At 44.5% G+C, this 22,993-nt stretch overlaps 1 protein-coding gene across 1 annotated transcript in view; it reads right to left on the bottom strand.

Moving 5' to 3' along the window:
* XIAP (X-linked inhibitor of apoptosis) overlaps positions 1-9,714 on the bottom strand; it is a 43,665-nt gene extending 33,951 nt beyond the window's left edge. The window contains exon 1 of the mRNA XM_050964567.1: positions 9,635-9,714. The gene's annotated coding sequence lies outside the window, so the exon portion shown is untranslated. The remainder of the gene's footprint in view (positions 1-9,634) is intronic.
* Between the last annotated feature and the right edge of the window lie 13,279 nt (positions 9,715-22,993).

The following is a 22,993-nucleotide window of genomic DNA, read 5'->3' as shown; positions in this document are numbered from 1 at the left end:
GCACAGATGAAAAATTTGTTTCTGTATTGAAACTGCGATCTGCAAAAATTGTGGATATATAGCGGATATCTGCAGATTTGCAGGGCTCTACCAGTCATCATCCAGTCACTTATCCATAATCAAATTCAGAATTAGGTTAATTAATTGAGGGCAAATTCTAGTCTCTTCTCCTATCTTCCACTAATCCCTAAAACAGGTTGTAATTTTTAAATTCTTATTGATAGAAAAATAGAAGAAAGATTGTAAAATTTCCTTTCCTATCTTCAAGAGGTCGGAGCTACAGAACTAATTTACTATCAGCAACCCTTTTCAGATCACATCTACTGGACAAGAAACCTGAATCAAAGTACATTCTATTCCCCTCCCCAAAATACCAATTGAGAAGTAATCTAATTAATAATAGTTTCCACATTAATTTTGAATATTAAAGCAAAGATTTTCAAAACTGACTTGTAATTTTAGGTGCCCAATTTAAGGCTAATTAAAGGGATCTGGTTTTCAGAAAGTGGTGTATATTCACTGTGACAATCAGGGCCCAGACACCAAGGGCAGAACAGACGGTTTAAACCAAAGACGAATACTTCAATCAACTGATTCCATACTGTACTATTGTACTATAAATGTATAAAAAGAGTAAGGTCTTAGGAAAGCTTGTAATGCTCTGAACTTGATGGCCATAATGAGATGTGTTTACAGTACCTGGTTATGAATCTATGTACTTATGTATACAGAAAACTAGTCATAATTTCAAGTATCAGAGGGGTAGCTGTGTTAGTCTGTATCCACACAAACAACGAGGAGTCCAGTGGCACCTTAAAGACTAACAGATTTATTTGAACATAAACTGTCATGGGTAAAAACCCCACTTCTTCTAGTTTATGCCCAAATAAACCTGTTAGTTTTTAAGGTGCCACCAGACTCCTCATTGTATTTGTACAACTACCCCTCAGAATGGTCAGCAGTCAAGCAGGGAGGGGCACCTCTCAAGTCAGGTATTTACATAAAACAAGCTTTAAGTAGCCATCCATTGTTCAACCCAGGAAAAAGGGCATTAAAGGCTTGATAGCCAGGGTGTCTGTCTTTCTAAGAGGGAATTTCCCTACTCTGAATAACCATGGGCTTGGCTACACTGGAGAGTTGCAGCGCTGGTGGTCGGTTTACAGCGCTGCAACTTACTCACCGTCCACACTTGCAAGGCACATACAGCGCTGCATCTCCCTGGCTACAGCGCTGGCTGTACTCCTGCTCTGCCTGGGGTATAAGGATTGCAGCACTGGTGATGCAGCGCTACTCCGCAAGTGTGGCCACCAAAACGCACTGTAATTGGCCTCCGAGATATTTGGAGGTATTCCAGAATGCCTGTTCAGCCACTCCGCTGTTTTGTTGTGAACTCCGGGCTCCCGGAGCTGCTTATATAAAAAACACAGCTCGTTTGCTCGAGCAGAGGCAGGCAGGGGGATTCATTTGGAATGTCCACAGTTTGCTTGAGGAGAGAAGCAACACGGCGGGGGGGGGGGGGGGAGGGAGTCCGTTTTGGAGCAGCTGCTTATCTGGTCTGAAGGCTATTTGCATTTAGTGAATAAAAGAGGAGTAGGGGAAGGGGTTGAAACTTTTAAAATGATTGAAGGTTGGTGCTGTGTATCTTCCAGTCCTTAGAACTTGTAAGGCAGGGAGCTGACAGTGTCAGCTCCAAAAGTCCACTCTCTCTGTCTCCCCCACGCTCCCTGTCACACTCCACCCCACCCCCCTCTTTTGAAAAGCACATTGCAGCCACTTGAACGCTGGGATAGCTGCCCATAATGTACCACTCTCAACAGCGCTGCAAATGCTGCAAATGTGGCCACACTGCAGCACTGGTAGCTGTCAGTGTGGCCACACTGCAACGCTTTCCCTACACAGCTGTACGAAGACAGCTGTAACTCCCAGCGCTGTACAGCTGTAAGTGTAGCCATACCCCACGAGTCACCAGGGATTTAACACACTCAACATTTCAGTGTGGACATTACCTATATACTGAGGGAAGGGGTTCGGAAGGGGTTCTCTGATCAGCATAGGTAATCCATAGATCTAGTTAGTGCCTCTCAGGGAGGTGGAATAATCCTTCCTTCAGCCTAGTGCTGTCTACACTAAGGGTTAAGCCAGTTTAAACTATGCCACTCAAATCCCTGGATTTTTCACACCCCTAAGCAACGCAGTTAATCTGACTTAATTTTCTACCATAGCCCATGTGTGTCAGGGGTGGGGAAATACTAATACTTTAAAAACAGGCTTGAGACTGCAAATTTTCATCCAGAACCTGAGGGACAGTCTGTAAACAGAGGGCTATTTGTGAATGCTGGATCGCTCTTACAATTATCGGGTACACCGTGAAACTATCTTAAAGCAATAGTTAACTTTATTAGGAAAGGGATTTTATCTAATACGAAAGTATAAAACCTGAGTTTGCCTTTAACGTTTATTTTCTGTGTAATTTATACGTTTGCTTCCACTTACTATTTCATCACTGAATCTGTGTTTTTTCTATGCAATCAACTTTAATTTTTTTCATCCAAACACGTCTCTGGTGTGCAGCATGTCCGCCAAAGTAAGCTGGTATCAGGAGGGTTGGTTTCACCCTTCCAGAGTTATGAATAAGGCTATGTTTTAGTCATGGGTATTTTAAGTAAAAGTCATGGACAGGTCACTGGCAGAGAACAAAAATTCACGGCTCATGGCCTGTCCATGACATTTACTATATACCCCTGACTAAAACTTGGAGAGGGGTCTGGTGGAGGAAGGTCTAGGTGCTGGTGGTGGGGTGCGATGGGGGGGCTTGTGGGTTTGCAGCACATGGCCCGGGTGCTGGGAGGGTGCAGGTTTGCAGCGTGCAGCCTGGGACCCCCACTGGTGCTGGGTGGGGGAGGTGACAGGGCCAGCAGGCTCCCTACTTGCCTCTGCGCCTCTGCCAGCATGCGCTGTCCCCACAGCTCCCATTGACTGCGGTTCCTGGCCAATGGGAGACGTAAAGCCAATGCTCTGGGCGGAGATAGCGTGCAGACTGCCTGGCACACCTCTGCTTAGCAGCTGAGCAAGGAGAATGTCACTGCTTCCAGGGAGCACACTTGGTAAGCACCACCCACAGCCCATCTCACCCCATCCCATGCCCCAACCCCTACCACACCCAAACTCTGCTGCTGGGAGAGGGGGGCATGGTGGCCCGAGACTGCCCCAGCACTGGCTGGTGCGACTGGAGCAGGGGCTGTCTGAGTTGCCCCTGAGCCATGCGCACTGGCCGCTGCAGAAGTTACAGAATCCGTGACTTTCCATGACAAACTCGCAGCCTTAGTTATGAACCAGAGGGGAAAACTGCAAGTGTATGGTAGTTCAGAACTTAGGGAGGATGCATGTAAGAAGACTAGGCTGCTGATGTCAACCTGCAAAGAGTAACTGGGCTGGTGAGACCTTACACTTGTGGACGAGCTATTGGTGTCAGAGAATTGAACCATACCTGCACAGCCTGAAGGCCCCCCAGGTTACAAGGCAGGCAGTGACAGAACCCCTTAGCGTCACACTCACATTCTGTAAATCAGGCCCTTCTCCGCATCCAAAATCACTCATCATTTTCTGAAAATGCTGGCCTTGAAGTCACGAGTCTGTTATAACGTAATGTAAAACCTTTACATCAACCAAACAACAGTGAATAGTTGTGGCTAGGACACTGCTCTCAGTTTACGTACTTAATGTCTATTCAAAACTCCACCAGAGAGGTCCTTTGGGGCCATTTGCCTGTCCCAAGTCAGGATAAAGGAGGAGGGTTGGGCGTGGGGCTAGCAACTCCACCCCATAAAAAAATCAACCTGCTACAGAAACCCCAACAATAGAGACAACAGAGACTTTTACCCTGGAAAAAGAGGGGTCTTCAATTCGAAGATGCATGACGCTGGGTGGTAAAAGCCGTGAGGAAGCCACTAAGCCAATTACCCTTCTTGCAACCAGGAGGATTACCATAGGCACATGGAACGTGAGGACCATGTACGAGTCAGGAAAGATGGTGCAGGCTGCAGCAGAGATGAGGAGCAACAACCTGACCCTATTAGGTATTAGCGAGACAAGATGAACGCAAGCGGGGCAGAGACGACTGTTGACAGGAGACTTATTGCTGTATTCAGGACATGAAGAGAGCGACGCACCCCCTCCACAGGGAGTATGCTTCATGTTGTCCAAGCAGGCACAGAGAGCACTGATTGGTTGGGAGGCACATGGTCCCAGGATCATCACAGCATCCTTCAGAACTAAAATGAAGAGGATTAAGATGAATGTTGTTCAGTGCTATGCTCCAATTAATGACAGCAAAAAGGAGGACAAAGATTAATATTTTCTGGAGTCTGTTGTAAAAATAGAGATTCTCCCAGACAAAGACATCACCATCCTTATGGGAGACTTTAATGCCAATATTGGACCTGACAACACAGGATACGAACAAGTCACGGGGACCCACGCTCTGGGAGAGATGAGTGAGAATGGAGAGAGATTTGTGGGTTTATGTGCACTTAACAACCTGGTCATAGGAGGTGGCATCTTTCCTCACAAGCGGATCCATAAGAGTACCTGGGTATCACCAGCAGGCACGACAGAAAATCAGATCGATCATGTCTGCATTAGCAAGAAGTTTAGAAGATCCTTGCAGGACGTTAGAGTTAGAAGAGGAGCAGATGCGGCATCCGACCATCACTTAGTGGTGGCCAGATTGAAGCTGAAGCTGAAAAAGAACTGGATAGACACACCAGACAGAAGAGTGAAGTACAACGTCAGCCTTCTGAAGGACCATAAGACCAAGGAAGATTTTGGACTGAGGCTGAAGACTAAGTTTTCAGTATTACAGGATTGGTCTGAGGAAGAGGAAGACAGTGTACTAAACAGATGGCAGAAAGTAAGAGACACTTAGGTCAGTATGTCAGGAAGTGCTTGGAATTAAGAAACACCAGCAGGAAGAGTGGATCACAGCAGAGACCTTGAGCAAGATAGAAGACAGAAAGAAGAAGAAGGCAGCAGTCAATAACAGCAGGACTAGAGCAGCAAAGGCCAAAGCTCAAAAAGAGTATGCTGAAGCCCACAGAGCAGCGAAGAGGAATATCAGGAAGGATAAGAGAGAGTATGTGGATGAACTGGCAGCAGAAGCGGAGCAGGCAGCATACAGCGGTAATATGAAACAGCTGTATGATACTACTAAGCGACTGTCTGGAAAGTTCAGCAAGCCAGAACGTCCCGTTAAAGACAAGCAGGGAAAGTCTGTAACAGGAATAGAACAACCGATGAACAGATGGGCGGAGCACTTTGAGGAACTCCTGAACAGACCAGCACCACCAAATCCACTAGATATCAACTCAGCTAATGAGGACCTCTCAATTAATTGCGATAAACCAACCAGAGACGAGATCAGAAAAGCTATCACCATGATGAAGAATAGGAAGGTGGCTGGACCCGATGACATCCCAGCAGAGGCCCTGAGAGCAGACCTGGATGCTTCAGTGGAAATGCTGTACCCCCTCTTTGAGAAGATACGGGAAGAAGAAATGATTCCGGTAGACTGGAAAGAGGGATATCTCATCAAAATCCCCAAGAAAGGAGACCTTAGCAACTGTGCCAATTATAGAGGAATCACACTCCTGTGGGTGCCAGGGAAGGTCTTCAACCGAGTCCTCTTAGAGAGGATGAAGGATGCCATCGATCCACAGCTACGAGATGAACAGGCAGGTTTCCGGCAGAACAGTTCATGCACGGACCAGATAGCAACGCTTTGCACCATAGTCGAGCAGTCTATAGAGTGGAACTCCTCGTTGTACATCAATTTTGTTGACTATGAGAAAGCGTTCGATAGCGTGGATCGAGACACCCTTTGGAAGCTCCTTCGGCACTACGGCATCCCAGCAAAGGTGGTCAACCTGATCAAGAACTCATATGATGGTATACATTGTAGAGTGATCCATGGAGAGCAGCTTACTAACAGCTTCCAGGTGCAAACTGTAGTCACGCAAGAATGCTTGTTGTTACCACTTCTTTCTTCTCATCATCGATTGGATTATGAAGACATCCACTTACGAGCGTAGGATCGGACTCCAGTGGACGTTGTGGACACAACTTGATGATCTGGACTTTGCTGATGACCTTGCACTCCTTTCGCACAGTAAACAGCAGATGCAAGAGAAGATCAACGTAGTGGCAGCCACGTCATCACAGGTTGGCCTCAACATTCACAAGGACAAGACCAAGATCCTTAAGATTAACTCCACTAGCAATGACCCAGTCATGCTGAATGGAAGCCCCCTGGAAGAAGTGCAGTACTTCACCTACCTAGGTAGCATCATCGACCAGCAGGGTGGCACAGACGCAGACATCAAAGTAAGGATTGGTAAGGCAAGAGCAGCCTTCTTACAGCTCAAAAACATCTGGAGCTCTAGAGAGCTGTTTCTGGCAATAAAAATTCGACTGTTCAACTCCAATGTGAAATCAGTCCTACTGTATGGAGCAGAAACCTGGAGGACAACCAAAACAACCATCAGGAAGATCCAGACCTTCATAAATAGCTGCCTCAGAAGGATTCTCCAGATCCGCTGGCCAGACACCATCAGTAACATCCACCTCTTGGAGAGGACCTGTCAACTCCCAGCAGAGGAAGAAATCAGAAGGAGAAGTTGGGGTTGGATAGGACATACACTACGCAAGCAGCCAACTAACATCACCAGACAGGCACTGCGGTGGAACCCCTAAGGCAAGTGGAAAAGAGGCCGTCCAAGAAACACCTGGCAACGTGACCTTCAGGCTGATAGCAAAAAAATGGGCTATACTTGGAACCAGTTAGAACGAATGACCCAGGATAGAGGACTCTGGAGATCTGTTGTTGGCGGCCCATACCCCAATTGGGGTGACGGGCATGAGTGAGTGAGTGTCTATTCAAATTAAATTGCTTTACTTATCCCATAGCAACCCCAAACCCACAAACATGTAAGGGACATATACAAGATGGGCTATTTCCCATCAGTCTACAGTAAATGTAAATATATTAAATATTTCCTTGATATAACTACTACTACTTTCCAGTGAGCATGTTGGCTTTCTCCATAGGATAGACATTTCCACAGAAGTTAAAGTGTCTGGACTTTGTCAGAAAACAGAATAGGAGCCTGATAGATCTGTTCCATTCCTCAATGAATCACAAACATAAGACAGTTTCAACAAGATTCTAACATCAGGGCCAGCTCCAGGGTTTTTGCCGCCCCAAGCAGCAAAAAAAAAAAAAAAAAAAGCCGTGATCGACACCTGCTCCACCGCACCACTTTTTTCTTCGGTGGCAATTCGGCAGCCGATCCTTCCCTCCAAGAGGGACTGAGGGACCCGCCGCCGAATTGCCGAAAAGCTCAACGTGCTGACCCTTCCCCTTGGCCACCCCCAAGCACCTGCTTGCTGAGCTGGTGCCTGGAGCCAACCATGTCTAACATTATATGTTGGTTTCCATACCTGCAAATTATAGTACAACTAAACAAAGTACTTCTGGATATTTATAAAGTAAAAACCACTTATTTTAATTTGCACTACAGCACTACTCACACAGATTTTTTTCCCCCTGTATGCTACCCCAAGTTTTCTAAGGGACCACGCACCCTGAGATCCCATTAACTGGTAAACAGTTTGTAGCTTCTTTTACAGAAAATCTACTACACATGGAGGTCAGCAGAACAAGTTTTAGGTTACCCATTGGCAGAGAGCTACATTTAGACAAAACTTGCAAAACCTGAAGTTTCAGTTACCATGTTAAATAAAAGTAAAGTTGTGCACTTGACTCCAATGGGAGTTGAGGGTTTCATTGCACATTCTTTGCAGTTTGCTAAGAAAATGATTAAAACAATCCCCTCTGTTTCGGATTTTCTTTGTATAGAAACACCTTTTTTTATGAATAACTAAAAAAAATTATTCAAACCTGAAAACCTTTATCGGAATTTAGTTTATTATTACCCTATGAAAATAAATTATGTGACAAAAAAATAAATAGCATGATTATTTAGGAGCCAGTTGCTCTGTAATTTCCATTGACCAATACTTTAACAGAAAACATCCTTCTGATCTTACTATCTGAGGGTACGTCAACACTACCCGCCGGATCAGCAGGTAGTGATCCATCTATTGGGGATCAATTTATCACTTCTAGTGTAGATGCGATAAAATCGATCCCTGATCGCTCTGCCGTCGACTCCGGAACTCCACCGCGGCAAGAGGCAGAAGCGGACCCGACTGGGGAGCGGCAACAGTTGACTCACCGCCATCCTCACAGCCAGGTAAATTGACTTAAGATACGCAGACTTCAGCTACACTATTTGCGTAGCTGAAGTTGTGTATCTTAGGTTGACTCCCCGCCCCCAGTATAGACCTAGCCTCTATTTGAGACTGCTAAAGCTGCTAGAAAGGCAGGTTCACCAAGAAAAGCAGTCCTGTCCTTGCACTATAGAAATATCAGTACCCTTAGAACTGGATTTCAAAAAAGCAATCCCCTAATTTATTTTCTTGTGAGCTGTAAAACATTAGTTCGGACACTTTATAGAAGCAGACCTTTTCAAAGTGAACTTTGACTTTGTTGGTTAAGTCTTTGATATAGCAGTATCTTGAAAAACACTTCCTCATTTCAAAGAGACTTTGGCTTATGACACACACCAGTTTGCTCGTGATTTCATACTATTTTACTTGCTGCTTTAATCCTCTACATTTTTAGTGATTTAATAAATATCCATAATATTTGATAAACAGCTACATATACAGACATATCACTGTTATAACTCTTCAATCTTTCAGGTCCAGAAGATTAATGGGAAGAAAAGCAACTCTTTAAATGACCTTACCCTTAAATGAGCTAATAGGGAGACACACAAGTACAGATAAACCAGAGGCACAAATGAAGTTGAAAAGTCAGCTGTACTCCAGTGTGGACAAATGGCATACAACGCATTATGTGCAGGTTAATGCAGCCAAGTCATAGGTGAGACATGTGCCGACACAGCACTGCAGTTTTGGATGGAGATAAATTCAGAGGGTGCTACACCGCTGTGCCACAATTGGAATTGGGGGAATTAGAAGTGAACGAACCTTAGGATGTGTCCAGTTTATCAAGGGACCAGAAGCCCTGGCGGACTCAAGCTGGATCTTGGGGCTGTCCATCAATCAGGTAATGCCCTAAGATTTGTGGGTCCTTTAACTGTACATTTGTTTCCACATTACGAAGTATTACCGGGGGGGGGGGGGTCTTGAAAAGTCACCAGTAAATGTGTTATGTAATTTATACTGCACTAGCAGTAGGAGAAATGGGAGTCCCTGCCCCCCCCCCGGGGAAACCCCACTAAGAAAGGGGGTGGGGATCAGTCTCTGCCCCGCCCTCCCGGGCGTGCCCTGCTCAGGAGGGGCTGGGGGGAGTAGTAAAGCCCCCGCCCAGGACACCCCCGGAAGGGCGGGAACAGTCCTGCCGGCCCCAGGCACTGTCCCGAAGGGGGGTGAGTCGTGTCCCGCCCCCTGTAGTGGGAGCCCAGAGACCCTCCCCCCGTCTCCGCCGCTGGCCGAGCTGCCCCGTCGGGGCTAGCGGGGGGCAGCGGCCCCTTCCCCTGGTAAAACTTACCGCAGGCGCTCCGCTAACCCGCCGCCGGCAGCCCCGCACGCCGCTCGCTTAACTAAGCCTGCGAGAAGATGGCGGCTCGTAACCACCAATCTGCCGGGGGGCGGGGGCGGAGGCTGAGTCCTTGAGCCCGTTGGCGTGGGGCGACATCTAGCGGCGACAGGGGGTCGCGCAAGCGTAGAGCCTGGCGCTGGCCGAGAGTCAGAGGGGCACCGTCCCCGCCCCCACGCTGCCCCTTCCCGCCTCGCCTCGGCCCCGGCCCAGCCCTGCTGTCACCCCGCTGCAGCAGCCGTCGGGTGACCCAAATGAGCCCAGCTATTCTAGGGCACACAGAGGTGAAGTGACTTTCCCAAGGCTAAGCAGGGAGTCTGTGGCAGAGCAGAGAACCAAACCCAGAACATGTCCCTCCCCGCCTGTGCCTTAACCACTAGGCAACGCTTCCTACCTCAAGAGGGGGAGCCTCTTCTGTGCTTTGAGTGCATGGGTTGGCCAGGCACTAGACAGAGCCACCAGGAGGGGGAGTAGAGAGAGATGGGGAAAAGGCACATGGGTGAGAAGCAGGAAGGGGAGCAAGGACTTAGAGAGAAAACAAGAGGGGGAAAGGGGCAGGGAGAGGGGAAAGATGCCTCACTGCTTGTCCCTCGCAGCTGCCACCTTTCCACTGCCATCAGTGGGCCGCAGCTCCCAAAGAGGCCCCAGGTGTGAAGCAGAGTGAACGTAATGTCTGTAAACTGGGCTGTTAGTGAAGACAGCTTGTGGCTGAGTGTGATGATTTTAATACACTGTAATTCATGATAATGTAATTATGTAGTGCATTATTATTTTAATGAGGAGGTTAAGATACCAATGATAGACACACATTCAATAAGTAGAATATGAAAAGTGTATAAATATGCTGAAAATTGCCAGTTGGGGGGAGCTGAGTGCCCCCAAACACACGCATCTTGCCCTAAAAGCAGGAAGAGGCAGAAAGGAGTGAGCGGGAGGCCCTCAGGGGAGGGGGCAGAGCCGGGGCAGGAAAGAGTGGGGCTGTGGCCTTGGGGGAGAGGGTGGAGCCTGGATGGGGCACCCACTGACAAAACCAAACGTCAGCACCTATGATGGGATGGGGAACAGAAGGGGATAGGGGAAGCGGGGGCACAGCATGTGGATCCGCTTAGTAACAGCTGGGATTCCCCTGTTGAGCAGGCCCATTAAACCCACATCCTGACAAGCCCCACCTCCCTTGCATCTGTACCACTCTGATGAGCCCCCCAGACACCCTCCCCACTGAGCCCCAACCACCTACACTCGCCCCCAAGCTTCGACCACTTTCACTTGGTCCCCCCTGCAGACTCCCATTGCCCCTTCACGTGGAGCCTCCCTGTGCATCCAGATCCCCCACTGAGCTGCCTGCACCCAGACTGCCCTATACAAAACCTTCTTACCCCCATCTGGATCCCACCACATTAAGTCCCTCTGCACTTGGATCCTGCTGCCAGGCTGAGCCTCCCTGCCCACATCTGGTGTCCCTGGCACAAAAGGGGAAGGGCCCTAGGGTGTTTCTGTGGCAAGCATGGCCCTTGTGCTGTGTCGGGGTCGGGTTCAGCCTCACTGCCAAGTCCCTGTCCCAGGAGGGTGGGGGAGGCTGCAGGGTATTCTCTCATCTCAGTGGCCTGTGCTCCCCACTGCCATGGTGGAGCTTCCACGTTTATTTATTGTAAAAAAAAAAAATGCAGAATTTTAAAATATTATGTACAGAATTTGATGCCAAATTCCCTCAGGAATATGAGGCGCTGTACAGCAGTGATGGTGGAACTGTGAAGGGGATGCTGGACAGTAGGGGATCTGTGGGTGGGGGAGCTGGGCAGGGTGTATAGTGTGCATGGTGCTGTGCAATTGTGGTGGGACGTCAGTGGGTGGGGTCTCTGGGCAGGGGGTGCTGGGCATAGCTGTTCCGGGGGTATTGGGCATAGGGATCTGTGCGGGAGGTGTCTGGGCGAGGTGGTGCTGGGTATAGGGATCTGTGGGGGAAGTCTCTGGGCGAGGGGGTGTTGGGCATATGGGCAAGGCACCGGGCAGGGTGGCAGTGTGGAGGGGGCAGGGTGGCAGTGCAGAGCTGGGCAAGCCAGTGTGCGTCTAGCAGTTGTGGGTTTGTAAATAGTGCCCTTGTGCTGGGCTGAGTGGGGCCACTCCCGCTGCGCTGTGCCTCATTGCCCCCAACCAGCCCCTCACTCTGCGGACCACCCCCCATCACATGCCCTATTTCCCCAATGGGGGCCCACAAATATGTTTGGTGCCAGGCCCACAAAAAGTTAATCCAGCTCTGGCTGGAAGGGGTGGGCAGGCAGGCAGGCCCACAGCAATTCCGGGCCCCAGGGCAGAACAGCCAATGGCTGCCACTGCGCCTTTTATAGGGCAGGCTGGAGCTGGGCCCCATGCTGGCCTGGTGTGGCCTCACCACATGGGTGCAAAGCTGGATAACGTGCAACAGCTGGTGCACACGCTCACAAGCAGTGCAGACGCGGTCCGCCTTACATTTGGGTGGTGCTGTGCCTGCACTGGCTGGTGCCCAGCGAGCTGCCAGCTGCACTGCTGGGCGTGCTCTTCTGGCACAGCCAGGGCTTCCACATGCCCGCCTGGCTGCCTTCATTGCTGCTGGTACCAACCTGTGCATGCTAGGGCAATTTAAAAGGGCATGGGGCTCCCAGCTGCTGCTGTTACCATGGCAGTGGTGGCGGCCAGGTGCCCACAGGCAATTGCTCCCTTTACCCCCCCACATCAGCTAGTGTGTGTTGTGGAGACTGGGAGCTCCTTTCCTGCTCTGACCTTTCCTCTCTCAGTCTTGGGCCAAGCCCCTGTGCCTGAGCATCCCAATGGGACCACAGCAGATTAAGGTTACCACCTGGCCAGTATTTGACCAACCTGGCCGGTGTTTTGTTTTTTTTATGGATTTGCTAGTTGCCAAAAAATAATTTAAGCTGCTGTGGTTTTTTATGTGGGACTAAAAATTTGCATTATCACAATACACTGGGATCTCTTACCGTAAAAGTTTCTGAGTCCAGCTAAAGATGCTACAGTGTTCCCGTTCCACAATTTAAGCAATAACATCAAAAATGTTGATAATATAGCAGCTGTCTGCCCACCAACACACACGCTGTGCATGTGTGTGAGAGAGGGTTTGAGTCACACAGGAGTGAGGAGACATGCAATTTTATCAATCTTATCTATATGTATTATCTATCTAGATCAGTGTTTCTCATATGCAGCCACCAGGGGCTTTTCTTGCAGCCGCAGCATCCTGGGCTGTGATGCAGGGGAGGGATAGCAGCCCCTCTGACTCTCTGTTGCTCCCCAGATGCACTGCCTTGGTGTTGATTGCTGGAGCTGCCAGCAGCGGTTGGGCCCTTTCCCCCTCTGGAGACACCTGGGGTACAATGCCGAAGGAGAAAGCAGCCAGTGAATTCCTCATCTTCCCAGGGGCAGTGGGCCTCAGGCTTTGGGCTCCAGCCCTGGGCTGTAGCTGCTCAGTGGCAGGGCCCAGGCTCCAGCTGCGGGACTTTGGGCTCCAGCTCCTGCTGCCTCCCCGACCCCCCGATCCAGGGCTTAATTTGTCTCTAGGCTTGGAAGGGCTGAGTAAGTCTTTTGTGAAAAGTGATACTTGTATGTTTGTTAATATCACTTTTCATAACAGACTTACTAGTTAGCAATAAATAAATTACAATAATTTGGATGTGTATACGTGCATATTTACTTGTTTTTCATAAAGCTAATTAAGCATATTAGAAAAGTGTGAGAGTGGCCACCAGCAAGAGTTGGTGGCTGCACTGTGAGACCACCAAATTTTTTTTTCCTGAGAACAACTGCTTCTAGATACTGTAAGTGACTGTTGAATTGTGGGTTGTGGTTGGGGGTTTGCCTTGTGAGGGGTGCCTTTTTTTTTTTTTTTGCTTTTCAAGGGTGGTAACCCTACACCAGATGACCTCAACCCACCTAGCTTCTTGCATGCCTGTAGGTTGAACTCTGCTTCCTGCCTTCATTTAGCACCTTCTCCCTCATAGACCCTCCCCACTGATGGCACAAGAACCTTCTCCTCTGCAGCCCCTGCAATCTGGAGGAGTCTCTCGCCACAGCTCCTGTTTTCAAATTTCACCTGAAAACATCTCTGGCCTCACTTTCTCTCTCCCTTTGCTTTTGTTTTTTTTATATTATAGTGTTGCATTTTCTTCATTTCATTAAGTAAGGCATCTGGGGATACAGGTGGTGCGCAAAATGCTCTCTCAAATAAAGTTGAATTGTATTGTATGGTAGAGTATTAGGGTCTGCTTGATTGTCCAAACCATTACTAACACATGTCATCTTCATTCCCATGAATACTCCTACATGATTAAAGGCTTGGGTATAGGGACCTTAGTTACCATTCTCAAAGGTGTTATAGTAGTGCAAAATGTTATTATGTATTTATTATGAAATTCATATGCCTGTCTTAAATTGCCACATAAGGGTTCTGCAAAAGTCAGTGGGCTAGTAGAAGATGGTCTTCAATAAAAATTCAGATAAAATTATTCTGGAAACACTTCTTAAATGGTCACTGAAAACATGAGATTGTCTATTGGAGGTGGTTCTTAGTGTAGTTTTGTCTGTATTAACACCAAATTTCCTTATCTCTAATACAGGATTCTGTTATTATTATAGGCACAGATGGTAGCACTGTCTATTATTAAGGTTGCCTGACATTTCCTATTATGAGATCCTGTTTTCCAGTGGTGCTGGAACAATTTTTATAGTGGGGGTGCTGAGAGCCATTGAACCAAACTGTAAATGCCATATATGATGGAAACTGCTTCAAGCCAGGGGGTACGGCAGTACACCCAGTTCCAGCACCTATGCTGTTTTCAGTTGCTTATAACTTTGCTAAGTTTTAACATTAGGGCTGACAATTTTACAGCTGGGTGTATGTCTCACACTGAATTATTCTGGAAAGTTTCAGGCAAAACAATTTAGGATTTTCCTGAGAATGAGGCTATGGAAAATAGAATTTTTTAACATAGCAAAAGAATGTAACCAACTTTTATTTGGGAAGCTTGAGGGCTCTCATGCTTTGATATGGAGACTTGAAATTTGGCAGGGGAATTGGCTTTTTGTGGGGATGTGGCTTTTGCTATCCAGATGAAAATTCACCCAAATTTGGTCAAGTTTTAAGCCTCTGAAAAGTCTGTTTGCACATGCTCACCAGAGACTTGCTGGAGCTTTGAAGCTAAATTTCCCAAAGATTCTGGCTGTGCAGGGAGATTGGGACCAGGATCTTGGGGGAGTCTATAGGACTACTCACATGTAAGATTATACAGATGTCTAAGTATTTCAGGCTCAGGGCCTTACACTGAAAGCTCTTTAACATGGGAACTGTCTCTCATTATGGCTAAGTCAACATTTGAGCTGGGAGATTTGATTGTCGTCTCACATAGACCTATCTGTGCTAGTTCTGCTCAAGCTAGCATGTCAAAAATAGTGGTGTAGCCAGAATAGTACAGGCAATGGTTTGGGCTATCTGCCTGACTATGTACCTAGGGGCCAGGATGGTATGTATTCAGGTGGCCAGCCCGAGCTGCCTCCTGTGCTATCCCAACTACACTGTTATTTTTAGTGAGCTAGCTTGAGCAGAGCTAGTGTAGGTATGTCTACACAAGCTGGGAATCACACCTCCCAGCTCAAATGTAGACATAGCCTATGTGTTTGTACAGCAACTAGCATAATGGGGTACTAATCTTTGTTGGAGCCTCCAGGTGCTACTATAATAGAAATAATAAATTTCCTGACATCATTCACCAAGTTAATTATAGGAATTTTAAAATGTAAATACAAATCTCTTTTTTAAAAATTAATTTCAAGGTTCTTCAGAACAAAAGAAAAAAACCTTGTGTCATGTACCAGATATGGACTAGTTACAGAGCTTCCACCCAGAAAGATACATGACAATGTGTTGCCTTTAGATATCTTTAATACACTGCCAGCTATGGCTGTTCTCAGCTCAGACAAGGTATGTTACAAATGGTGCTAACTAGTCGCTAAACATTATAATACAGTTTAACATTCCATCACATCTCCCCCTTTTAAGTTTTACATTCCTACCATTTACCAAATTTACACTATCAAACTATTATTAAAGTTCAGTACAGATCAGTCTGTTAAGCATCTCTGAATCACACTGGTTTTCTAAGTATACGACCTGCACACGTAACAACTTTGTCATCGGGCTGTCCATTAGTTGCAATGACTGGCTGTGGTTGATATGGAATCTGAGTCTTCTTCCTGGTCTGCATCCACCTCCTGTAGAGTTTGCTATATTGATTATTCTTTCTAATGAACATCTTATAGATGTTGACAGTTTCTGTTGAACACTCCACTGTTGGTCACAATCACATATGATCTGGGCAATGAATTCTTTTTCTTTACAATAGCTGGAATTCTCCAACCTTTTTCTCCATCCAGTTTGTCACAAACACGGTCATCAGATCTGGCAAATCCATTTCTTGGTTTTCTCAGATACAGATCAACAGCACAACTCCTGATAGGAAGACAGGATTCTTTTCCAAAGTCAAAACAGTAATTTTATTTACAAAGTGGCCCGATGTGAAGAAATTAGCCATATCAGATCAAAAGGCAAAAAGAGCTTATAAAACATCAACTATAAAGCATTTGCATCCATTATGCCTAGTTCACATTTGAAAGGCTCATCTCTGCAGCCACGAGGGCTAGAACTAATTAAAATTATTATTTTTTAAATGAAAGTTGCTATTCTACACAGTCTGTGAATCACATAAATACACCTTTCAGGCCATTTGTTTCACATCCTTGCACTAAGGAAGGATAAATGGTGCAAGTCCAAGAGTCAGATTCTGAGAACTGCTGAACACTCTCAACTCCCTTTGACTTCAGCATCTCTCACAAGTTGGCCCTAAATGAGTTAACATTGCAAATGATTACGACCAAGGCTGTAAACATCTCCGTGAATTAGAAACACAAAATAAAATCCTTTGTTTCAAGCATGAGTTCTAATAGTTCATGGATTAGGGACCCAATCTTATGGGGTTCCACTTGCTTCTGTATAGATTATTTAGGTTAATCTTTCTATCTACCCAATGAGACTCAGTGCTCAGTCTGGAAGATACCATCAGAGATGCTTAGTTTTGCAGTCCTCAAACTTTGGATTTGTGTCTCCAGAGATAACATGCTTGTTAACAGCAAAAATGTTTTTAAATAAATATATAGAGGTGAAAAATAACAGACCTCAATTCTATTGTCCCTCTGCAAATTTGTGTACACAGAGTCAATCCCTTACCTCTCTTTAAAAGTGAAAAGTTTCAAAAAGTTCAGTGAATAGAAGATTGTTGGGGGCGGAATAGATCTGGAGAAGAAGAAGTCTGGAGATAAATGTGAGAAGCGAGGGACATATGCTTTTTTATGTTTTCTGTTGAAGAAAAAAATCCAGAATACTTAATGTTGTTTTAGTTAAATAAAACAATTTAAATGTCTGTCTGATGATGTTCTCCTTCTAATACAGCCTGGCAAGAAAATCCTCCAAATATTCATGATTAACCTGTTGAATTGGAGAGAGTTCACCTCCCAATGACTTCCTTAATATCTGCTTCAATTATCTTTGGTAAATGAAATAACCAAACAATCATTCATTTTCTGATATAGTTGTAAAACTCATCTGAAAAATTTTCAAAATAAATCACTGTTTAAAAATGTATGGTGTGTACCTTCTAAAAATGAAACCTACACGATCTCTGAGTTTGTGAAGAATATGTATTAAGGCTATAACAACTACCAAGAATGCACTTTTATGTAAAAACCATGGTTAAATCGAGTCTTCCTGACTAGTGATTTAAATCAAATCCACCCTGCCCACTGTGCTCTTGCTCCTGGCCCCTTCATTCCCCAGGGGATCCCACAAATATGTTTGGTGCCGGGCCCACAAAGTTAATCTGGCCCTGGTCCTGACTAGCCCAGGCCAGAGACAGGGACCCAGATAACACTGGCACCTACACCAGCTCTGTCTGAATTCCAAACACCATCTAGGACAGGGGTCAGCAACCTTTCAGAAGTGGTGTGCCGAGTCTTCATTTATTCACTCTAATTTAAGGTTCGTGTGCCAGTAATACATTTTAGTGTTTTTAGAAGGTCTCTTTCTATAAATCTATAATATATAACTGAACTATTGTTGTATGTAAAGTAAATAAGGTTTTTAAAATGTTTAAGAAGCTTCATTTAAAATTAAATTAAAATGCAGAGCCCCCCAGGCCAGTGGTCAGAACCCAGGCAGTGGGAGTGTCACTGAAAATCAGCTCGTGTGCCGCCGTCGGCACCTGTGCCATAGGTTGCCTACCCTTGATCTAGGACATGATACTTTGGCTATATCTACACTAGAGAGTACACAGTGGCACTGATGCAGCTGCACCGCTGTAAGATCTCTCATGTAGCCTCTTTATGCTGTCAGAAGAGAGCTCTTCTATCAACATAATTAAACCACCCCCAACATTATGCCAGCGTACATTGTGTCGCTCAGGGATAGTTTTTTTTACACCCCGTGTGACATACATTTTGCCAACATAAGTAGTAGTGTAGGTATGACTTTAGTGTCTGCTCTCCCAAGCCCCCATGCGTGTCGTTTTCCTTCTCAATTTTATTTCTTCTCTTTCCTATTGCTCTTCTGTTTCCTTCTATCTAATAAGAATCTTGTTTACCTGGCCAATACTGTATATTTTGCAACACTGCAGTATGTCTGTGACCATAATGAGGGAGCTAAAGCAATGACCTAAGCAGCCTGATGCTGGTAGGATTTTACCAGGTCTTGGAGTGACTGATAAGACCGTGTGCTGTGCCTGTGTTTTTCAGCTGTGAAGTTGCAGGCGAAAGTCAACACCAGAGACAGAAGCTGTGTTGACTATCTTTGTTGTTCTGTCCTCTGCCCTTCTGTACATGTTTGTCTTGTTTTGTCTTCTGGAAAATGGGATCAGACTTGAACAACAACAGCAATTACAACAGCTCCAGCCCATCTCTACTAGCTTCCCCTCTTTTCCCGTTAAGGGCAGTTATTCCCACATTAAATACCATCTAAAAACTGTCAAACGAGTTTTTTCCTTCTAAAAAGCTCTCTCCAGCTAAAGAGAAAGGGAACAAGTTAAAATGAAAAACGTATTTAATCCTATATGTTACTTTAACTGTTTTTCCTTCTTTTCTTTTTCAATAAAAGATTAAAAGGATTCTTATGGTGTTTGCCACGATACTAAGCAGGCTGAGGTCTCTGTATACCAAACCCCAAACTTTGTTTAAAACTGTTTGATGCTGCACATTAACAGGGTTTTGTTAACAGTTTTGATTTTTTTGGGCCTATATATTTCATCTCAATTAATACAACAAACCGAACTGCAATGGCAACGATGAATGAGTTCTAGAACTTATACCTGAATTTATTGCATTACACTTCACATTAATATGAAAAGATGCTTCTTTCTCTGTTCAGAATTAGGTGCAATATATATGGCTGCTTTCAATAAGTGGGAATGAACTTCCATACGACCCACTGGTTATTTTGCTGGGACTTCTGATCAAAAGAGAGAAAAGCTTGAAAACTGCAACATTAATCTCTCATTTACTAGTTAAAGGCCTTGTCATAGTATAATTCCCAAATCTGAACCTTAGTGTCCAAAATATGGGTACTAGCATGAATTTTCCTAAGCTTAATTACCAGCTTAGATCTGATAGGCAGCCACCAATCAGGACTTAGGTAGAGCGCCTGATAGACTCTGGTCTCCCCAAACCCTTCCCTGGGGACCCCCAAGACCCAAATTCCTTGAGTCTCACAACAAAGGGAATAAACCATTTCCCTTCCCCCCTCCTTTCTTCCTCCCAGCTCTTTCCTGCCCTGGGTACACTAGGAGACCACAGTGATTCAATTCCTTGAATCACCCCTTCCCTCTCCCTTCTTCCCCGGAGAGAGATACAGAGATAAACGCAGAGAGCAGGTTTTTCTTCCCTCCTCCCTTTCCTTTCTCCCACCAATTCCCTAGTGAGTGCAGACTCCCTTCCCTGGAGTCTTACAAAAGATAACCAAAAAATCAATTAGATTCTAAAAAAAAGAGGAAAACTTTAATAAAGAAGGAAAAAACATAAAAACTGTCTCTGTAATCAAAATGGTAAATATACAGGGTTTTTTAGCTTATAGACAATAGAAAGAAGCTTTCTCCAGCAGAAACACAATTTAAGCTACTTCCAGCAAGTACACATCTGCAAATAAGAAAAACAAGTTAAAAGACTATAACCGTCTTTTTTACTTACTAACTATTCTGAATAGATAAGAGATTGTAGCAGGGAGATTGGCAGAAACCTGGTTACACCTCTAGTCCCATCCAGGACCCAGAAAGAACAACGCACAAACCCAAAACACATAAACAAAGGCTTCTCTCCACCTAGATTTGAAAGTATCTTGTTTCCTGATTGGTCCTCTGGTCAGGTGTTTGGGTCCCTGTTTGTTAACCCTTTACAGGTAAAAGAGACATTAACCCTTAACTATCTGTTTATGACAGGCCTAAAGGTGAAATCACAGCCAAAGGGAAGCAAAAAGTTTTTCTGGATTAGAAAAAAAAATGTACAAAAGAATCTGAGGTATGTTACAAATTGAAAAATTAACTGATGAGAAATAACTACAGGCAGTTCCATTTAGTATGTTTATTTTCATATGATTTTATTGAAGAAAACAAGACAAGAAATGTTATTCCTTTGCACTTCTATAAACATGTTGATAATCTGCTACCTCCTGGAAATATTTGCCTGAAATATCAAATTTTTCTTTAATTTTTGTCATTTTGATTATAATTATTTGTTTAAAATGTGAAGTCCTAATCCTGCAAAGATTTATGCACTAAAGTTGCAATCTGCCCATTCCTCTTGGTGCTGTACTACTAGTATTCTTCTTGTTCTGCAAAAATAAAAATAATTTTATTGTTTTTTTATGACAGCATTGGACCTGATCCTCATTTAGTACTTAAACAGAACAGTTAATTCCTCCAGCCTCTTTGGGTCTAATCCTGATATTTTTTTACTTTATAATTGGAGATATACTAATCTCCTAAACCTGGAAGGGATCTTGAATGAAAGGTCATTGAGTCCAGGCCCCTGCCTTCACTAGGCAGGACCAATTTTTTGCCTTGATCCCTAAGTGGCTCTCTTAAGGATTGAACTCATAACCCTGGGTTGAGCAAGCTAATGCTCAAACCACTGAGCTATCCTTCTTCAGGACTCAAAGTACCTCCCTCGGTTTGAATACTTCTGAGCCACATGTACAAAAGAATTGCAGGAAATGGAATAGCATTGTTCTGGCAAACACAAAAAATAGTTTTAAAGTTTGTTGTGTGCTCTCTGTTCCAAACTGAGATGGCCCCAGGACGTGTTACATGAGGAGTTATGTGCTTATAGGACTTACATATACACAACTCAGTGAAATTTTAAAGTATGGTCAGAAATGAAGCTCTTAATTAATTAATTAGTCTTCTCTCTCTCATGCACCCAAACCCTTTTTACTTTTGTGCTTATATTTTATATTTCTCTAAAATAAACAAATTAATAAAAACCAGAAAGACTGAAATGTCTTATTCTAAGTAACGTTTAAACTGACAGACTTTAAGGCCAAACCCCTGATCGTTGCCCTTCTCTGAATCTTTTCTAATGCCAGTATATCTTTTTTGAGATGAGGAGACCACATCTGTACACAGTATTCAAGATGTGGGCATACCATGGATTTATATAAGAGCAATAAGATATTCTCCATCTTATTCTCTATCCTTTTTTAATGATTCCTAACATCCTGTTTGCTTTTTTGACTGCCGCGGCACACTGCGTGGATGCCTTCAGAGAACTATCCATGATGATTTCAAGATCTCTTTCCTGATTAGTTGTAGCTAAATTAACCCCCATCATGTTGTATGTATAGTTGGGGTTATTTTTTCCAATGTGAATTACTTTACATTTATCCACATTAAATTTCATTTGCCATTTTGTTGCCCAATCACTTAGTTTTGTGAGATCTTTTTGAAGTTCTTGACAGTCTGCTTTGGTCTTAACTATCTTGAGCAGTTTAGTATCGTCTGCAAACTTTGCCACCTCACTGTTTACCCCTTTCTCCAGATCATTTATGAATACGTTGAATAGGACTGGTCCTAGGGCTGACTTTTGGGGAACACCACTAAGTACCACTCCCCATTCTGAAAATTTACCGTTTATTCCTACCATTTATTCCTTTGTTTCCTGTCTTTTAACAGTTCTCAATCCATGAAAGGATCTTCCCTATGATCTCATGACAACTTAATTTACATAAGAGACTTTGGTGAGGGACCTTGTCAAAGGCATTCTGGAAATCTAAGAACACTGTGTCCACCTGGATCCCCCTTGTCCACATGTTTGTTGACTCCTTCAAAGAACTCTAATAGATTAGTAAAACACGATTTCCTTTTACTGAAACCATGTTGACTTTTGCCCAATAATTTATGTTCTTCTATGTGTCTGACAATTTTATTCTGTACTACTGTTTCAACTAATTTGCCCGGTACTGACATTAGATTTACTGGTCTGTAATTGCCAGGATCACCTCTAGAACCCTTTTTAAATATTGGTGTTACATTAGCTATCTTCCAGACATTGGGTACAGAAGCTGATTAAAGGAGAGATTACAACTACAGTTAATAGTTCTGCAATTTCACATTTGAGTTCTTTCAGAACTCTTGGGTGAATGCCATCTGGTCCTGGTGACGTGTTACTATTTATCAGTTAATTCCAAAACCTCCTCTAATGACAGTTCAATCTGTGACAATTCCTCAGATTTGTCACCTACAAAGGACGGCTCAGGTTTGGGAATCTCCCTAACATCCTCATCTGTGAAGACTGAAGCAAAGATTTCATTTAGTTTCTCTGCAATGACTTTATCATCTTTAAGTGTTCCTTTTGTATCTCGAACATCCAGGGGCCTCACTGGTTGTTTAGCAGGCTTCCTGCTTCTGATGTACTTAAAAAAACATTTTGTTATTACCTTTTGAGTTTTTGGCTAGCTTTCTTCAAACTCCTTTTTGGCTTTTCTTATTACATTTTTACACTTAATTTGGCAGTGTTTATGCTCCTTTCTATTTACCTCACTAGGATTTGACTTCCACTTTTTAAAAGATGCCTTTTTATCTCTTACTGCTTCTTTTACATGGTTGTTAAGCCACAGTGGCTCTTTTTTAATTCTTTTACTGTGTTTTTTATTTGGAGTATACATTTAAGTTGGGCCTTGTCACAGGCACATGTGACTGCTCAAAACAAAGGTACATGTGAGCCACTTCTGAATTT

This window comes from Gopherus flavomarginatus, chromosome 8 (genome assembly GCF_025201925.1).
Source record: "Gopherus flavomarginatus isolate rGopFla2 chromosome 8, rGopFla2.mat.asm, whole genome shotgun sequence".
Classification (NCBI taxonomy): domain Eukaryota; kingdom Metazoa; phylum Chordata; order Testudines; family Testudinidae; genus Gopherus; species Gopherus flavomarginatus.
Note: the sequence above shows the minus strand (reverse complement) of the source record. Positions and strands in the feature narration are given on the sequence as shown.